General features: G+C 45.2%; 1 protein-coding gene across 1 annotated transcript in view; it reads left to right on the forward strand.

Annotated features, from left to right (window-relative positions):
• The window catches only part of LOC117712714 (coiled-coil domain-containing protein 18-like), a 186,493-nt gene that overhangs the window by 129,321 nt on the left and 36,292 nt on the right, over positions 1-20,880 (forward strand).

The raw sequence follows: 20,880 nt of genomic DNA on the forward strand, positions 1-20,880 counted from the left end.
AGTTAGGCTGCTCCTTCATCTATAGAGTTAGGCTGATCCAAGTATGAAGTTAGGTTGCTCTATATTCAATGGAGTTATGCTGCTCCATCATCTATAGAGTTAGGCTGCTCCATCTATGGAGTTAGGCTGCTCCATCTATGAAGTTAAGCTGCTCCATCATCTATGGAGTTAGGGTGCTCCATCTATGAAGTTAGGCTGCTCTATATTCTATGGAGTTAGGCTGCTCCATCATCTATGGAGTTAGGCTGCTGCATCTATGAAGTTAGGCTGCTCCATCATCTATGGAGTTAGGCTGCTCCATCTATGAAGTTAGGCTGCACCATCATCTATGGAGTTAGGCTGCTCCTTCATCTATAGAGTTAGGCTGCTCCATCTATGAAGTTAGGTTGCTCTATATTCAATGGAGTTAGGCTGCTCCATCATCTATAGAGTTAGGCTGCTCCATCATCTATGGAGTTAGGCTGCTCCATCTATGAAGTTAGGCTGCTCCATCATCTATGGAGTTAGGCTGCTCCATCTATGGAGTTAGGCTGCTCCATCTATGGAGTTAGGCTGCACCATCATCTATGGAGTTAGGCTGCTCCATCATCGATAGAGTTAGGCTGCTCCATCATCTATGGAGTTAGGCTGCTCCATCTATGAAGTTAGGCTGCTCCATCATCTATGGAGTTAGGCTGCTCCATCTATGGATTTAGGCTGCTCCATCAATGGAGTTAGGCTGCACCATCATCTATGGAGTTAGGCTGCTCCATCATCTATGGAGTTAGGCTGCTCCATCATCTATGGAGTTAGGCTGCTCCATCAATGAAGTTAGGCTGCTCAATCACCTATAAAGTTAGGCTGCTCCATCTATGAAGTTAGGCTGCTCTATATTCTATAAAGTTAGGCTGCTCCATCTTTGGAGTTAGGCTGCAACATCATCTATGGAATTAGGCTGCTCCATCATCTATAAAGTTAGGCTGCTCCATCTATGAAGTTAGGCTGCTCCATCATCTATGGAGTTAGGCTGCTCCATCTATGAAGTTAGGCTGCTCCATCATCTATGGAGTTAGGCTGCTCCATCTAAGAAGTTAGGCTGCTCCATCATCTATGGAGTTAGGCTGCTCCATCTATGAAGTTAGGCTGCTCCATCATCTATGGAGTTAGGCTGCACCATCATTTATGGAGTTAGGCTGCTCCACCATCGATAGAGATAGGCTGCTCTCTCTATGAAGTTAGGCTGCTCCATCTATGAAGTTAGGCTGCTCCATCATCTATGGAGTTAGGCTGCTCCATCTATGAAGTTAGGCTGCTCCATCATCTATGGAGTTAGGCTGCTCCATCTATGAAGTTAGGCTGCTCCATCATCTATGGAGTTAGGCTGCTCCATCTATGAAGTTAGGCTGCTCCATCATCTATGGAGTTAGGCTGCACCATCATCTATGGAGTTAGGCTGCTCCACCATCGATAGAGTTAGGCTGCTCTCTCTATGAAGTTAGGCTGCTCCATCTATGAAGTTAGGCTGCTCCATCATCTATGGAGTTAGGCTGCTCCATCTATGGAGTTAGGCTGCTCCATCAATGGAGTTAGGCTGCACCATCATCTATGGAGTTAGGCTGCTCCTTCATCTATAGAGTTAGGCTGCTCCATCCATGAAGTTAGGTTGCTCTATATTCAATGGAGTTAGGCTGCTCCATCATCTATAGAGTTAGGCTGCTCCATCTATGGAGTTAGGCTGCTCCATCTATGAAGTTAAGCTGCTCCATCATCTATGGAGTTAGGGTGCTCCATCTATGAAGTTAGGCTGCTCTATATTCTATGGAGTTAGGCTGGTTTAACATCTATAGAGTTAGGTTGCTCCATCTATGAAGTTAGGCTGCTCAATCATCCATAGATTAGGTTGCTCTATCTATGAAGTTAGGCTGCACCATCTATGGAGTTAGGCTGCTCCATCTATGAAGTTAGGCTGCTCCATCTATGAAGTTAGGCTGCTCCATCATCTATGGAGTTAGGCTGCTCCATCTATGGAGTTAGGCTGCTCCATCTATGAAGTTAGGCTGCACCACCATCTATGGAGTTAGGCTGCTCCATCATCTATAGAGTTAGGCTGCTCCATCTATGAAGTTAGGCTGCTCCATCATCTATGGAGTTAGGCTGCTCATCTATGGAGTTAGGCTGCTCTATATTCTATGGAGTTAGGCTGCACCATCATCTATGGAGTTAGGCTGCTCCTTCATCTATAGAGTTAGGCTTCTCCATCTATGAAGTTAGGTTGCTCTATATTCAATGGAGTTAGGCTGCTCCATCATCTATAGAGTTAGGCTGCTCCATCTATGGAGTTAGGAGGCTCCATCATCTATAAAGTTAGGCTGCTCCTTCATCTATAGAGTTAGGCTGCTCCATGTATGAAGTTAGGTTGCTCTATATTCAATGGAGTTAGGCTGCTCCATCATCTATAGAGTTAGGCTGCTCCATCTATGGAGTTAGGCTGCTCCATCTATGAAGTTAAGCTGCTCCATCATCTATGGAGTTAGGGTGCTCCATCTATGAAGTTAGGCTGCTCTATATTCTATGGAGTTAGGCTGCTCCATCATCTATGGAGTTAGGCTGCTCCATCTATGAAGTTAGGCTGCTCCATCATCTATGGAGTTAGGCTGCTCCATCTATGAAGTTAGGCTGCTCCATCATCTATGGAGTTAGGCTGCTCCATCTATGGAGTTAGGCTGCTCCATCAATGGAGTTAGGCTGCACCATCATCTAGAAAGTTAGGCTGCTCCTTCATCTATAGAGTTAGGCTGCTCCATGTATGAAGTTAGGATGCTCTATATTCAATGGAGTTAGGCTGCTGCATCATCTATAGAGTTAGGCTGCTCCATCTATGGAGTTTGGCTGCTCCATCTATGAAGTTAAGCTGCTCCATCATCTATGGAGTTAGGGTGCTCCATCTATGAAGTTAGGCTGCTCTATATTCTATGGAGTTAGGGTGCTCCATCTATGAAGTTAGGCTGCTCCATCTATGGAGTTAGGCTGCTCCATCAATGGAGTTAGGCTGCACCATCATCTATGGAGTTAGGCTGCTCCTTCATCTATGGAGTTAGGCTGCTCCATCTATGGATTTAGGCTGCTCCATCAATGGAGTTAGGCTGCTCCATCATCTATGGAGTTAGGCTGCTCCATCATCTATAAAGTTAGGCTGCTCCATCATCTATGGAGTTAGGCTGCTCCATCAATGAAGTTAGGCTGCTCAATCACCTATAGAGTTAGGCTGCTCCATCTATGAAGTTAGGCTGCTCTATATTCTATAAAGTTAGGCTGCTCCATCTTTGGAGTTAGGCTGCAACATCATCTATGGAATTAGGCTGCTCCATCATCTATAAAGTTAGGCTGCTCCATCTATGAAGTTAGGCTGCTCCATCATCTATGGAGTTAGGCTGCTCCATCTATGAAGTTAGGCTGCTCCATCATCTATGGAGTTAGGCTGCACCATCATCTATGGAGTTAGGCTGCTCCACCATCGATAGAGTTAGGCTGCTCTCTCTATGAAGTTAGGCTGCTCCATCTATGAAGTTAGGCTGCTCCATCATCTATGGAGTTAGGCTGCTCCATCTATGGAGTTAGGCTGCTCCATCAATGGAGTTAGGCTGCACCATCATCTATGGAGTTAGGCTGCTCCTTCATCTATAGAGTTAGGCTGCTCCATCTATGAAGTTAGGTTGCTCTATATTCAATGGAGTTAGGCTGCTCCATCATCTATAGAGTTAGGCTGCTCCATCTATGGAGTTAGGCTGCTCCATCTATGAAGTTAAGCTGCTCCATCATCTATGGAGTTAGGGTGCTCCATCTATGAAGTTAGGCTGCTCTATATTCTATGGAGTTAGGCTGGTTTAACATCTATAGATTTAGGTTGCTCCATCTATGGAGTTAGGCTGCACCATCAATTAAGTTAGGCTGCTCAATCACCTATAAAATTAGGCTGCTCCATCTATGGAGTTAGGCTGCACCATCATCTATGGAGTTAGGCTGCTCCATCATCCATAGGGTTAGGTTGCTCTATCTATGAAGTTAGGCTGCTCCATCTATGAAGTTAGCCTGCTCCATCATCTATGGAGTTAGGCTGGTCCATCTATGGAGTTAGGCTGCTCCATCAATGGAGTTAGGCTGCACCACCATCTATGGAGTTAGGCTTCTCCATCATCTATAGAGTTAGGCTGCTCCATCTATGGAGTTAGGCTGCTCCATCAATAAAGTTAGGCTGCACCATCATCTATGGAGTTAGGCTGCTCCTTCATCTATAGAGTTAGGCTGCTCCATTTATGAAGTTAGGTTGTTCTATATTCAATGGAGTTAGGCTGCTCCATCATCTATAGAGTTAGGCTGCTCCATCTATGGACTTAGGCTGCTCCATCTATGGAGTTAAGCTGCTCCATCATCTATGGAGTTAGGGTGCTCCATCTATGAAGTTAGGCTGCTCTATATTCTACGGAATTAAGTTGCTTTATCATCTATAGAGTTAGGCTGCTTTATCTATGAAGTTAGGCTGCTCAATCATCCATAAATTAGGTTGCTCTATCTATGAAGTTAGGCTGCACCATCTATAGAGTTAGGCTGCTCCATCTATGAAGTTAGGCTGCTCCATCTATAAAGTTAGGCTGCTCCATCATCTATGGAGTTAGGCTGCTCCATCTATGGAGTTAGGCTGCTCCATCTATGAAGTTAGGCTGCACCACCATCTATGGAGTTAGGCTGCTCCATCATCTATAGTTAGGCTGCTCCATCTATGAAGTTAGGCTGCTCCATCATCTATGGAGTTAGGCTGCTCCATCTATGGAGTTAGGCTGCTCCATCTATGAAGTTAGGCTGCACCACCATCTATGGAGTTAGGCTGCTCCATCATCTATAGAGTTAGGCTGCTCCATCTATGAAGTTAGGCTGCTCCATCTATGAAGTTAGGCTGCTCCATCATCTATGGAGTTAGGCTGCTCATCTATGGAGTTAGGCTGCTCTATATTCTATGGAGTTAGGCTGCACCATCATCTATGGAGTTAGGCTGCTCCTTCATCTATAGAGTTAGGCTTCTCCATCTATGAAGTTAGGTTGCTCTATATTCAATGGAGTTAGGCTGCTCCATCATCTATGGAGTTAGGCTGCTCCATCTATGGAGTTAGGCTGCTCCATCTATGAAGTTAGGCTGCACCACCATCTATGGAGTTAGGCTGCTCCATCATCTATAGAGTTAGGCTGCTCCATCTATGAAGTTAGGCTGCTCCATCTATGAAGTTAGGCTGCTCCATCATCTATGGAGTTAGGCTGCTCATCTATGGAGTTAGGTTGCTCCATCTATGGAGTTAGGCTGCACCATCATCTATAAAGTTAGGCTGCTCCTTCATCTATAGAGTTAAACTGCTCCATGTATGAAGTTAGGTTGCTCTATATTCAATGGAGTTAGGCTGCTCCATCATCTATAGAGTTAGGCTGCTCCATCTATGGAGTTAGGCTGCTCCATCATCTATAAAGTTAGGCTGCTCCTTCATCTATAGAGTTAGGCTGCTCCATGTATGAAGTTAGGTTGCTCTATATTCAATGGAGTTAGGCTGCTCCATCATCTATAGAGTTAGGCTGCTCCATCTATGGAGTTAGGTTGCTCTATATTCAATGGAGTTAGGCTGCTCCATCTATGAAGTTGAGCTGCTCCATCATCTATGGAGTTAGGGTGCTCCATCTATGAAGTTAGGCTGCTCTATATTCTATGGAGTTAGGCTGCTCCATCTATGAAGTTAGGCTGCTCCATCATCTCTGGAGTTAGGCTGCTTCATCTATGAAGTTAGGCTGCTCCATCATCTATGGAGTTAGGCTGCACCATCATCTATGGAGTTAGGCTGCTCCATCATCGATAGAGTTATGCTGCTCTCTCTATTAAGTTAGGCTGCTCCATCTATGAAGTTAGGCTGCTCCATCATCTATGGAGTTAGGCTGCTCCATCTATGGAGTTAGGCTGCTCCATCAATGGAGTTAGGCTGCACCATCATCTATGGAGTTAGGCTGCTCCTTCATCTATAGAGTTAGGCTGCTCCATCTATGAAGTTAGGTTGCTCTATATTCAATGGAGTTAGGCTGCTCCATCATCTATAGAGTTAGCCTGCTCCATCTATGGAGTTAGGCTGCTCCATCTATGAAGTTAAGCTGCTCCATCATCTATGGAGTTAGGGTGCTCCATCTATGAAGTTAGGCTGCTCTATATTCTATGGAGTTAGGCTGGTTTAACATCTATAGAGTTAGGTTGCTCCATCTATGGAGTTAGGCTGCACCATCAATTAAGTTAGGCTGCTCAATCACCTATAAAGTTAGTCTGCTCCATCTATGAAGTTAGGCTGCTCTATATTCTATGGAGTTAGGCTGCTCCATCTATGGAGTTAGGCTGCACCATCATCTATGGAGTTAGGCTGCTCCATCATCCATAGGGTTAGGTTGCTCTATCTATGAAGTTAGGCTGCTCCATCTATGAAGTTAGCCTGCTCCATCATCTATGCAGTTAGGCTGCTCCATCTATGGAGTTAGGCTGCACCATCATCTATGGAGTTAGGCTGCTCCATCAATGGAGTTAGGCTGCACCACCATCTATGGAGTTAGGCTTCTCCATCATCTATAGAGTTAGGCTGCTCCATCTATAGAGTTAGGCTGCTCCATCTATGAAGTTAGGCTGCTCCATCATCTATGGAGTTAGGCTGCTCCATCAATGGAGTTAGGCTGCACCACCATCTATGGAGTTAGGCTTCTCCATCATCTATAGAGTTAGGCTGCTCCATCTATGGAGTTAGGCTGCTCCATCAATAAAGTTAGGCTGCACCATCATCTATAGAGTTAGGCTGCTCCTTCATCTATAGAGTTCGGCTGCTCCATCTATGAAGTTAGGTTGCTCTATATTCAATGGAGTTAGGCTGCTCCATCATCTATAGAGTTAGGCTGCTCCATGTATGGACTTAGGCTGCTCCATCTATGGAGTTAAGCTGCTCCATCATCTATGGAGTTAGGGTGCTCCATCTATGAAGTTAGGCTGCTCTATATTCTACGGAGTTAGGTTGCTTTATCATCTATAGAGTTAGGCTGCTCCATCTATGGAGTTAGGCTGCTCAATCTATGGAGTTATGGTGCTCCATCTAAAAGTTAGGCTGCTTCATCTATGAAGTTAGGCTGCTCCATCATCCATGGAGTTAGGCTGCTCCATCTTCGGAGTGAGGCTGCACCATCATCTATGGAGTTAGGCTGCTCTATTATCCATTGAGTTAGGCTGCTCCATCTATGAAGTTAGGCTGCTCCATCATCTATGGAGTTAGGCTGCTCCATCTATGGAGTTACGCTGCTCCATCTATGGAGTTAGGCTGCACCATCATCTATGGAGTTAGGCTGCTCCATCATCTATGGAGTTAGGCTGCTCCATCATCTATAGAGTTAGGCTGCTCCATCTATGAAGTTAGGTTGCTCTATATTCAATGGAGTTAGGCTGCTCCATCATCTATAGAGTTAGGCTGCTCCATCATCTATGGAGTTAGGCTGCTCCATCTATGAAGTTAGGCTGCTCCATCATCTATGGAGTTAGGCTGCTCCATCTATGGAGTTAGGCTACACCATCATCTATGGAGTTAGGCTGCTCCATCATCGATAGAGTTAGGCTGCTCCATCATCTATGGAGTTAGGCTGCTGCATCTATGAAGTTAGGCTGCTCCATCATCTATGGAGTTAGGCTGCTCCATCTATGGATTTAGGCTGCTCCATCAATGGAGTTAGGCTGCTCCATCATCTATGGAGTTAGGCTGCACCATCAATTAAGTTAGGCTGCTCAATCACCTATAAAGTTAGGCTGCTCCATCTATGAAGTTAGGCTGCTCTATATTCTATGGAGTTAGGCTGCTCCATCTATGGAGTTAGGCTGCACCATCATCTATGGAGTTAGGCTGCTCCATCATCCATAGGGTTAGGTTGCTCTATCTATGAAGTTAGGCTGCTCCATCTATGAAGTTAGCCTGCTCCATCATCTATGGATTTAGGCTGCTCCATCAATGGAGTTAGGCTGCTCCATCATCTATGGAGTTAGGCTGCACCATCAATTAAGTTAGGCTGCTCAATCACCTATAAAGTTAGGCTGCTCCATCTATGAAGTTAGGCTGCTCTATATTCTATGGAGTTAGGCTGCTCCATCTATGGAGTTAGGCTGCTCCATCAATGGAGTTAGGCTGCACCATCATCTATGGAGTTAGGCTGCTCCTTCATCTATAGAGTTAGGCTGCTCCATCTATGAAGTTAGGTTGCTCTATATTCAATTGAGTTAGGCTGCTCCATCATCTATAGAGTTAGGCTGCTCCATCATCTATGGAGTTAGGCTGCTCCATCTATGAAGTTAGGCTGCTCCATCATCTATGGAGTTAGGCTGCTCCATCTATGGAGTTAGGCTGCTCCATCTATGAAGTTAGGCTGCACCATCATCTATGGAGTTAGGCTGCTCCATCATCGATAGAGTTAGGCTGCTCCATCATCTATGGAGTTAGGCTGCTCCATCTATGAAGTTAGGCTGCTCCATCATCTATGGGGTTAGGCTGCTCCATCTATGGATTTAGGCTGCTCCATCAATGGAGTTAGGCTGCTCCATCATCTATGGAGTTAGGCTGCTCCATCATCTATGGAGTTAGGCTGCTCCATCATCTATGGAGTTAGGCTGCTCCATCAATGAAGTTAGGCTGCTCAATCACCTATAAAGTTAGGCTGCTCCATCTATGAAGTTAGGCTGCTCTATATTCTATAAAGTTAGGCTGCTCCATCTTTGGAGTTAGGCTGCAACATCATCTATGGAATTAGGCTGCTCCATCATCTATAAAGTTAGGCTGCTCCATCTATGAAGTTAGGCTGCTCCATCATCTATGGAGTTAGGCTGCTCCATCTATGAAGTTAGGCTGCTCCATCATCTATGGAGTTAGGCTGCTCCATCTATGAAGTTAGGCTGCTCCATCATCTATGGAGTTAGGCTGCTCCATCTATGAAGTTAGGCTGCTCCATCATCTATGGAGTTAGGCTGCACCATCATCTATGGAGTTAGGCTGCTCCACCATCGATAGAGTTAGGCTGCTCTCTCTATGAAGTTAGGCTGCTCCATCTATGAAGTTAGGCTGCTCCATCATCTATGGAGTTAGGCTGCTCCATCTATGGAGTTAGGCTGCTCCATCAATGGAGTTAGGCTGCACCATCATCTATGGAGTTAGGCTGCTCCTTCATCTATAGAGTTAGGCTGCTCCATCTATGAAGTTAGGTTGCTCTATATTCAATGGAGTTAGGCTGCTCCATCATCTATAGAGTTAGGCTGCTCCATCTATGGAGTTAGGCTGCTCCATCTATGAAGTTAAGCTGCTCCATCATCTATGGAGTTAGGGTGCTCCATCTATGAAGTTAGGCTGCTCTATATTCTATGGAGTTAGGCTGGTTTAACATCTATAGAGTTAGGTTGCTCCATCTATGAAGTTAGGCTGCTCAATCATCCATAGATTAGGTTGCTCTATCTATGAAGTTAGGCTGCACCATCTATGGAGTTACGCTGCTCCATCTATGAAGTTAGGCTGCTCCATCTATGAAGTTAGGCTGCTCCATCATCTATGGAGTTAGGCTGCTCCATCTATGGAGTTAGGCTGCTCCATCTATGAAGTTAGGCTGCACCACCATCTATGGAGTTAGGCTGCTCCATCATCTATAGAGTTAGGCTGCTCCATCTATGAAGTTAGGCTGCTCCATCTATGAAGTTAGGCTGCTCCATCATCTATGGAGTTAGGCTGCTCATCTATGGAGTTAGGCTGCTCCATCTATGGAGTTAGGCTGCACCATCATCTATGGAGTTAGGCTGCTCCTTCATCTATAGAGTTAGGCTTCTCCATCTATGAAGTTATGTTGCTCTATATTCAATGGAGTTAGGCTGCTCCATCATCTATAGAGTTAGGCTGCTCCATCTATGGAGTTAGGAGGCTCCATCATCTATAAAGTTAGGCTGCTCCTTCATCTATAGAGTTAGGCTGCTCCATGTATGAAGTTAGGTTGCTCTATATTCAATGGAGTTAGGCTGCTGCATCATCTATAGAGTTAGGCTGCTCCATCTATGGAGTTAGGCTGCTCCATCTATGAAGTTAAGCTGCTCCATCATCTATGGAGTTAGGGTGCTCCATCTATGAAGTTAGGCTGCTCTATATTCTATGGAGTTAGGCTGCTCCATCATCTATGGAGTTAGGCTGCTCCATCTATGAAGTTAGGCTGCTCCATCATCTATGGAGTTAGGCTGCTCCATCTATGAAGTTAGGCTGCTCCATCATCTATGGAGTTAGGCTGCTCCATCTATGGAGTTATGCTGCTCCATCAATGGAGTTAGGCTGCACCATCATCTAGAAAGTTAGGCTGCTCCTTCATCTATAGAGTTAGGCTGCTCCATGTATGAAGTTAGGATGCTCTATATTCAATGGAGTTAGGCTGCTTTATCATCTATAGTGTTAGGCTGCTCCATCTATGGAGTTTGGCTGCTCCATCTATGAAGTTAAGCTGCTCCATCATCTATGGAGTTAGGGTGCTCCATCTATGAAGTTAGGCTGCTCTATATTCTATGGAGTTAGGGTGCTCCATCTATGAAGTTAGGCTGCTCCATCTATGGAGTTAGGCTGCTCCATCAATGGAGTTAGGCTGCACCATCATCTATGGAGTTAGGCTGCTCCTTCATCTATGGAGTTAGGCTGCTCCATCTATGGATTTAGGCTGCTCTATCAATGGAGTTAGGCTGCTCCATCATCTATGGAGTTAGGCTGCTCCATCATCTATGGAGTTAGGCTGCTCCATCATCTATAAAGTTAGGCTGCTCCATCATCTATGGAGTTAGGCTGCTCCATCAATGAAGTTAGGCTGCTCAATCACCTATAGAGTTAGGCTGCTCCATCTATGAAGTTAGGCTGCTCTATATTCTATAAAGTTAGGCTGCTCCATCTTTGGAGTTAGGCTGCAACATCATCTATGGAATTAGGCTGCTCCATCATCTATAAAGTTAGGCTGCTCCATCTATGAAGTTAGGCTGCTCCATCATCTATGGAGTTAGGCTGCTCCATCTATGAAGTTAGGCTGCTCCATCATCTATGGAGTTAGGCTGCTCCATCTATGAAGTTAGGCTGCTCCATCATCTATGGAGTTAGGCTGCTCCATCTATGAAGTTAGGCTGCTCCATCATCTATGGAGTTAGGCTGCTCCATCTATGGAGTTTGGCTGCTCCATCAATGGAGTTAGGCTGCACCATCATCTATGGAGTTAGGCTGCTCCTTCATCTATAGAGTTAGGCTGCTCCATCTATGAAGTTAGGTTGCTCTATATTCAATGGAGTTAGGCTGCTCCATCATCTATAGAGTTAGGCTGCTCCATCTATGGAGTTAGGAGGCTCCATCATCTATAAAGTTAGGCTGCTCCTTCATCTATAGAGTTAGGCTGCTCCATGTATGAAGTTAGGTTGCTCTATATTCAATGGAGTTAGGCTGCTCCATCATCTATAGAGTTAGGCTGCTCCACCTATGGAGTTAGGCTGCTCCATCTATGAATTTAAGCTGCTCCATCATCTATGGAGTTAGGCTGCTCCATCTATGGAGTTAGGCTGCTCCATCAATGGAGTTAGGCTGCTCCACCATCGATAGAGTTAGGCTGCTCTCTCTATGAAGTTAGGCTGCTCCATCTATGAAGTTAGGCTGCTCCATCATCTATGGAGTTAGGCTGCTCCATCTATGGAGTTAGGCTGCTCCATCAATGGAGTTAGGCTGCACCATCATCTATGGAGTTAGGCTGCTCCTTCATCTATAGAGTTAGGCTGCTCCATCTATGAAGTTAGGTTGCTCTATATTCAATGGAGTTAGGCTGCTCCATCATCTATAGAGTTAGGCTGCTCCATCTATGGAGTTAGGCTGCTCCATCTATGAAGTTAAGCTGCTCCATCATCTATGGAGTTAGGGTGCTCCATCTATGAAGTTAGGCTGCTCTATATTCTATGGAGTTAGGCTGGTTTAACATCTATAGAGTTAGGTTGCTCCATCTATGGAGTTAGGCTGCACCATCAATTAAGTTAGGCTGCTCAATCACCTATAAAGTTAGGCTGCTCCATCTATGGAGTTAGGCTGCACCATCATCTATGGAGTTAGGCTGCTCCATCATCCATAGGGTTAGGTTGCTCTATCTATGAAGTTAGGCTGCTCCATCTATGAAGTTAGCCTGCTCCATCATCTATGGAGTTAGGCTGCTCCATCTATGGAGTTAGGCTGCACCATCATCTATGGAGTTAGGCTGCTCCATCATCTATAGAGTTAGGCTGCTCCATCTATGAAGTTAGGCTGCTCCATAATCTATGGAGTTAGGCTGCTCCATCTATGGAGTTAGGCTGCTCCATCAATGGAGTTAGGCTGCACCACCATCTATGGAGTTAGGCTTCTCCATCATCTATAGAGTTAGGCTGCTCCATCTATGGAGTTAGGCTGCTCCATCAATAAAGTTAGGCTGCACCATCATCTATGGAGTTAGGCTGCTCCTTCATCTATAGAGTTAGGCTGCTCCATTTATGAAGTTAGGTTGTTCTATATTCAATGGAGTTAGGCTGCTCCATCATCTATAGAGTTAGGCTGCTCCATCTATGGACTTAGGCTGCTCCATCTATGGAGTTAAACTGCTCCATCATCTATGGAGTTAGGGTGCTCCATCTATGAAGTTAGGCTGCTGTATATTCTACGGAGTTAGGTTGCTTTATCATCTATAGAGTTAGGCTGCTCCATCTATGAAGTTAGGCTGCTCAATCATCCATAAATTAGGTTGCTCTATCTATGAAGTTAGGCTGCACCATCTATAGAGTTAGGCTGCTCCATCTATGAAGTTAGGCTGCTCCATCTATGAAGTTAGGCTGCTCCATCATCTATGGAGTTAGGCTGCTCCATCTATGGAGTTAGGCTGCTCCTTCTATGAAGTTAGGCTGCTCCATCATCTATGGAGTTAGGCTGCTCCATCTATGAAGTTAGGCTGCTCCATCATCTATGGAGTTAGGCTGCTCCTTAATCTATAGAGTTAGGCTGCTCCATCTATGGAGTTAGGAGGCTCCATCATCTATAAAGTTAGGCTGCTCCTTCATCTATAGAGTTAGGCTGCTCCATCTATGAAGTTAGGCTGCTCCATCATCTATGGAGTTAGGCTGCTCCATCTATGAAGTTAGGCTGCTCCATCATCTATGGAGTTAGGCTGCACCATCATCTATGGAGTTAGGCTGCTCAATCACCTATGGAGTTAGGCTGCTCCATCTATGAAGTTAGGCTGCTCTATATTCTATGGAGTTAGGCTGCACCGTCATCCATGGAGTTAGTCTGCTCAATCACCTATGGAGTTAGGCTGCTCCATCTATGAAGTTAGGCTGCTCTATATTCTATGAAGTTAGGCTGCTCCATCATACATAGAGTTAGGCTGCTCCATCTATGAAGTTAGGCTGCTCCATCATCTATGGAGTTAGGCTGCTCCATCATCTATGGAGTTAGGCTGCTCCATCATCTATGGAGTTAAACTGCTCCATCTATGGAGTTAGGCTGCACCACCATCTATGGAGTTAGGCTGCTCCATCATCTATAGAGTTAGGCTGCTCCATCTATGGAGTTAGGCTGCTCCATCAATGGAGTTAGGCTGCACCATCATCTATGGAGTTAGGCTGCTCCTTCATCTATAGTGTTAGGCTGCTCCATCTATGAAGTTAGGTTGCTCTATATTCAATGAAGTTAGGCTGCTCCATCATCTATAGAGTTAGGCTGCTCCAACTATGGCGTTAGGCTGCTCCATCTATGGAGTTAAGCTGCTCCATCATCTATGGAGTTAGGGTGCTCCATCTATGAAGTTAGGCTGCTCTACATTCTACGGAGTTAGGGTGCTTTATCATCTATAGAGTTAGGCTGCTCCATCTATGAAGTTAGGCTGCTCAATCATCCATAGAGTTAGGTTGCACCATCTATGAAGTTAGGCTGCTCCATCATCTATGGAGTTAGGCTGCTCCATCTATGGAGTTAGGCTGCTAAATCTATGGAGTTAGGCTGCGCCATCATCTATGGAGTTAGGCTGCTCCATCATCGACAGAGTTAGGCTGCTCCATCATCTATGGAGTTAGGCTGCTCCATCTATGAAGTTAGGCTGCTCCATCATCTATGGAGTTAGGCTGCTCCATCTATGGATTTAGGCTGCTCCATCATCGACAGAGTTAGGCTGCTCCATCATCTATGGAGTTAGGCTGCTCCATCATCTATGGAGTTAGGCTGCTCCATCTATGGATTTAGGCTGCTCCATCAATGGAGTTAGGCTGCTCCATCATCTATGGAGTTAGGCTGCTCCATCATCTATGGAGTTAGGCTGCTCCATCTATGAAGTTAGGCTGCTCCATCATCTATGGAGTTAGGCTGCTCCATCTATGAAGTTAGGCTGCACCATCATCTATGGAGTTAGGCTGCTCCATCATCGATAGAGTTAGGCTGCTCCATCATCTATGGAGTTAGGCTGCTCCATCTATGAAGTTAGGCTGCTCCATCATCTATGGAGTTAGGCTGCTCCATCTATGGATTTAGGCTGCTCCATCAATGGAGTTAGGCTGCTCCATCATCTATGGAGTTAGGCTGCTCCATCATCTATGGAGTTAGGCTGCTCCATCATCTATGGAGTTAGGCTGCTCCATCAATGAAGTTAGGCTGCTCAATCACCTATAAAGTTAGGCTGCTCCATCTATGAAGTTAGGCTGCTCTATATTCTATAAAGTTAGGCTGCTCCATCTTTGGAGTTAGGCTGCAACATCATCTATGGAATTAGGCTGCTCCATCATCTATAAAGTTAGGCTGCTCCATCTATGAAGTTAGGCTGCTCCATCATCTATGGAGTTAGGCTGCTCCATCTATGAAGTTAGGCTGCTCCATCATCTATGGAGTTAGGCTGCTCCATCTATGAAGTTAGGCTGCTCCATCATCTATGGAGTTAGGCTGCTCCATCTATGAAGTTAGGCTGCTCCATCATCTATGGAGTTAGGCTGCACCATCATCTATGGAGTTAGGCTGCTCCACCATCGATAGAGTTAGGCTGCTCTCTCTATGAAGTTAGGCTGCTCCATCTATGAAGTTAGGCTGCTCCATCATCTATGGAGTTAGGCTGCTCCATCTATGGAGTTAGGCTGCTCCATCAATGGAGTTAGGCTGCGCCATCATCTATGGAGTTAGGCTGCTCCTTCATCTATAGAGTTAGGCTGCTCCATCTATGAAGTTAGGTTGCTTTATATTCAATGGAGTTAGGATGCTCCATCATCTATAGAGTTAGGCTGCTCCATCTATGGAGTTAGGCTGCTCCATCTATGAAGTTAAGCTGCTCCATCATCTATGGAGTTAGGGTGCTCCATCTATGAAGTTAGGCTGCTCTATATTCTATGGAGTTAGGCTGGTTTAACATCTATAGAGTTAGCTTGCTCCATCTATGAAGTTAGGCTGCTCAATCATCCATAGATTAGGTTGCTCTATCTATGAAGTTAGGCTGCACCATCTATGGAGTTAGGCTGCTCCATCTATGAAGTTAGGCTGCTCCATCTATGAAGTTAGGCTGCTCCATCATCTATGGAGTTAGGCTGCTCCATCTATGGAGTTAGGCTGCTCCATCTATGAAGTTAGGCTGCACCACCATCTATGGAGTTAGGCTGCTCCATCATCTATAGAGTTAGGCTGCTCCATCTATAAAGTTAGGCTGCTCCATCTATGAAGTTAGGCTGCTCCATCATCTATGGAGTTAGGCTGCTCATCTATGGAGTTAGGCTGCTCCATCTATGGAGTTAGGCTGCACCATCATCTATGGAGTTAAGCTGCTCCTTCATCTATAGAGTTAGGCTTCTCCATCTATGAAGTTAGGTTACTCTATATTCAATGGAGTTAGGCTGCTCCATCATCTATAGAGTTAGGCTGCTCCATCTATGGAGTTAGGAGGCTCCATCATCTATAAAGTTAGGCTGCTCCTTCATCTATAGAGTTAGGCTGCTCCATGTATGAAGTTAGGTTGCTCTATATTCAATGGAGTTAGGCTGCTCCATCATCTATAGAGTTAGGCTGCTCCATCTATGGAGTTAGGCTGCTCCATCTATGAAGTTAAGCTGCTCCATCATCTATGGAGTTAGGGTGCTCCATCTATGAAGTTAGGCTGCTCTATATTCTATGGAGTTAGGCTGCTCCATCATCTATGGAGTTAGGCTGCTCCATCTATGAAGTTAGGCTGCTCCATCATCTATGGAGTTAGGCTGCTCCATCTATGAAGTTAGGCTGCTCCATCATCTATGGAGTTAGGCTGCTCCATCTATGGAGTTAGGCTGCTCCATCAATGGAGTTAGGCTGCACCATCATCTAGAAAGTTAGGCTGCTCCTTCATCTATAGAGTTAGGCTGCTCCATGTATGAAGTTAGGATGCTCTATATTTAATGGAGTTAGGCTTCTTTATCATCTATAGAGTTAGGCTGCTCCATCTATGGAGTTTGGCTGCTCCATCTATGAAGTTAAGCTGCTCCATCATCTATGGAGTTAGGGTGCTCCATCTATGAAGTTAGGCTGCTCTATATTCTATGGAGTTAGGGTGCTCCATCTCTGAAGTTAGGCTGCTCCATCTATGGAGTTAGGCTGCTCCATCAATGGAGTTAGGCTGCACCATCATCTATGGAGTTAGGCTGCTCCTTCATCTATAGAGTTAGGCTGCTCCATCTATGAAGTTAGGTTGCTCTATATTCAATGGAGTTAGGCTGCTCCATCATCTATAGAGTTAGGCTGCTCCATCATCTATGGAGTTAGGCTGCTCCATCTATGGAGTTAGGCTGCTCCATCTATGGAGTTAGGCTGCACCATCATCTATGGAGTTAGGCTGCTCCATCATCGATAGAGTTAGGCTTCTCCATCATCTATGGAGTTAGGCTGCTCCATCTATGAAGTTAGGCTGCTCCATCATCTATGGAGTTAGGCTGCTCCATCTATGGATTTAGGCTGCTCCATCAATGGAGTTAGGCTGCTCCATCATCTATGGAGTTAGGCTGCTCCATCATCTATGGAGTTAGGCTGCTCCATCAATGAAGTTAGGCTGCTCAATCACCTATAAAGTTAGGCTGCTCCATCTATGAAGTTAGGCTGCTCTATATTCTATAAAGTTAGGCTGCTCCATCTTTGGAGTTAGGCTGCAACATCATCTGTGGAATTAGGCTGCTCCATCATCTATAAAGTTAGGCTGCTCCATCTATGAAGTTAGGCTGCTCCATCATCTATGGAGTTAGGCTGCTCCATCTATGAAGTTAGGCTGCTCCATCATCTATGGAGTTAGGCTGCTCCATCTATGAAGTTAGGCTGCTCCATCATCTATGGAGTTAGGCTGCTCCATCTATGAAGTTAGGCTGCTCCATCATCTATGGAGTTAGGCTGCACCATCATCTATGGAGTTAGTCTGCTCCACCATCGATAGAGTTAGGCTGCTCTCTCTATGAAGTTAGGCTGCTCCATCTATGAAGTTAGGCTGCTCCATCATCTATGGAGTTAGGCTGCTCCATCTATGGAGTTAGGCTGCTCCATCAATGGAGTTAGGCTGCACCATCATCTATGGAGTTAGGCTGCTCCTTCATCTATAGAGTTAGGCTGCTCCATCTATGAAGTTAGGTTGCTCTATATTCAATGGAGTTAGGCTGCTCCATCATCTATAGAGTTAGGCTGCTCCATCTATGGAGTTAGGCTGCTCCATCTATGAAGTTAAGCTGCTCCATCATCTATGGAGTTAGGGTGCTCCATCTATGAAGTTACGCTGCTCTATATTCTATGGAGTTAGGCTGGTTTAACATCTATAGAGTTAGGTTGCTCCATCTATGGAGTTAGGCTGCACCATCAATTAAGTTAGGCTGCTCAATCACCTATAAAATTAGGCTGCTCCATCTATGGAGTTAGGCTGTACCATCATCTATGGAGTTAGGCTGCTCCATCATCCATAGGGTTAGGTTGCTCTATCTATGAAGTTAGGCTGCTCCATCTATGAAGTTAGCCTGCTCCATCATCTATGGAGTTAGGCTGCTCCATCTATGGAGTTAGGCTGCTCCATCAATGGAGTTAGGCTGCACCACCATCTATGGAGTTAGGCTTCTCCATCATCTATAGAGTTAGGCTGCTCCATCTATGGAGTTAGGCTGCTCCATCAATAAAGTTAGGCTGCACCATCATCTATGGAGTTAGGCTGCTCCTTCATCTATAGAGTTAGGCTGCTCCATTTATGAAGTTAGGTTGTTCTATATTCAATGGAGTTAGGCTGCTCCATCATCTATAGAGTTAGGCTGCTCCATCTATGGACTTAGGCTGCTCCATCTATGGAGTTAAGCTGCTCCATCATCTATGGAGTTAGGGTGCTCCATCTATGAAGTTAGGCTGCTCTATATTCTACGGAATTAGGTTGCTTTATCATCTATAGAGTTAGGCTGCTCCATCTATGAAGTTAGGCTGCTCAATCATCCATAAATTAGGTTGTTCTATCTATGAAGTTAGGCTGCACCATCTATAGAGTTAGGCTGCTCCATCTATGAAGTTAGGCTGCTCCATCTATAAAGTTAGGCTGCTCCATCATCTATGGAGTTAGGCTGCTCCATCTATGGAGTTAGGCTGCTCCATCTATGAAGTTAGCCTGCACCACCATCTATAGAGTTAGGCTGCTCCATCATCTATAGAGTTAGGCTGCTCCATCTATGAAGTTAGGCTGCTCCATCTATGAAGTTAGGCTGCTCCATCATCTATGGAGTTAGGCTGCTCCATCTATGGAGTTAGGCTGCTCCATCTATGAAGTTAGGCTGCACCACCATATATGGAGTTAGGCTGCTCCATCATCTATAGAGTTAGGCTGCTCCATCTATGAAGTTAGGCTGCTCCATCATCTATGGAGTTAGGCTGCTCATCTATGGAGTTAGGCTGCTCTATATTCTATGGAGTTAGGCTGCACCATCATCTATGGAGTTAGGCTGCTCCTCATCTATAGAGTTAGGCTTCTCCATCTATGAAGTTAGGCTGCTCTATATTCTATGGAGTTAGGCTGCTCCATCATCTATGGAGTTAGGCTGCTCCATCTATGAAGTTAGGCTGCTCCATCATCTATGGAGTTAGGCTGCTCCATCTATGAAGTTAGGCTGCTCCATCATCTATGGAGTTAGGCTGCTCCATCTATGGAGTTAGGCTGCTCCATCAATGGAGTTAGGCTGCACCATCATCTAGAAAGTTAGGCTGCTCCTTCATCTATAGAGTTAGGCTGCTCCATGTATGAAGTTAGGATGCTCTATATTCAATGGAGTTAGGCTGCTTTATCATCTATAGTGTTAGGCTGCTCCATCTATGGAGTTTGGCTGCTCCATCTATGAAGTTAAGCTGCTCCATCATCTATGGAGTTAGGGTGCTCCATCTATGAAGTTAGGCTGCTCTATATTCTATGGAGTTAGGGTGCTCCATCTATGAAGTTAGGCTGCTCCATCTATGGAGTTAGGCTGCTCCATCAATGGAGTTAGGCTGCACCATCATCTATGGAGTTAGGCTGCTCCTTCATCTATGGGAGTTAGGCTGCTCCATCTATGGATTTAGGCTGCTCCATCAATGGAGTTAGGCTGCTCCATCATCTATGGAGTTAGGCTGCTCCATCATCTATGGAGTTAGGCTGCTCATCATCTATAAAGTTAGGCTGCTCCATCATCTATGGAGTTAGGCTGCTCCATCAATGAAGTTAGGCTGCTCAATCACCTATAGAGTTAGGCTGCTCCATCTATGAAGTTAGGCTGCTCTATATTCTATAAAGTTAGGCTGCTCCATCTTTGGATTTAGGCTGCAACATCATCTATGGAATTAGGCTGCTCCATCATCTATAAAGTTAGGCTGCTCCATCTATGAAGTTAGGCTGCTCCATCATCTATGGAGTTAGGATGCTCCATCTGTGAAGTTAGGCTGCTCCATCATCTATGGAGTTAGGCTGCACCATCATCTATGGAGTTAGGCTGCTCCACCATCGATAGAGTTAGGCTGCTCTCTCTATGAAGTTTTGGCTGCTCCATCTATGAAGTTAGGCTGCTCCATCATCTATGGAGTTAGGCTGCTCCATCTATGGAGTTAGGCTGCTCCATCAATGGAGTTAGGCTGCACCATCATCTATGGAGTTAGGCTGCTCCTTCATCTATAGAGTTAGGCTGCTCCATCTATGAAGTAGGTTGCTCTATATTCAATGGAGTTAGGCTGCTCCATCATCTATAGAGTTAGGCTGCTCCATCTATGGAGTTAGGCTGCTCCATCTATGAGTTAAGCTGCTCCATCATCTATGGAGTTAGGTGCTCCATCTATGAAGTTACGCTGCTCTATATTCTATGGAGTTAGGCTGGTTTTAACATCTATAGAGTTAGGTTGCTCCATCTATGGAGTTAGGCTGCACCATCAATTAAGTTAGGCTGCTCAATCACCTATAAAATTAGGCTGCTCCATCTATGGAGTTAAGCTGTACCATCATCTATGGAGTTAGGCTGCTCCATCATCCATTAGGGGGTTAGGTTGCTCTATCTATGAAGTTAGGCTGCTCCATCTATGAAGTTAGCCTGCTCCATCATCTATGAGTTAGGCTGCTCCATCTATGGAGGTTAGGCTGCTCCATCAATGGAGTTAGGCTGCACCACCATCTATGGAGTTAGGCTTCTCCATCATCTATAGAGTTAGGCTGCTCCCATCTATGGAGTTAGGCTGCTCCATCAATAAAGTTAGGCTGCACCATCATCTATGGAGTTAGGCTGCTCCTTCATCTATAGAGTTAGGCTGCTCCATTTATGAAGTTAGGCTGCTCTAT

Source organism: Arvicanthis niloticus, chromosome 7 (assembly GCF_011762505.2).
Source record: "Arvicanthis niloticus isolate mArvNil1 chromosome 7, mArvNil1.pat.X, whole genome shotgun sequence".
Classification (NCBI taxonomy): domain Eukaryota; kingdom Metazoa; phylum Chordata; class Mammalia; order Rodentia; family Muridae; genus Arvicanthis; species Arvicanthis niloticus.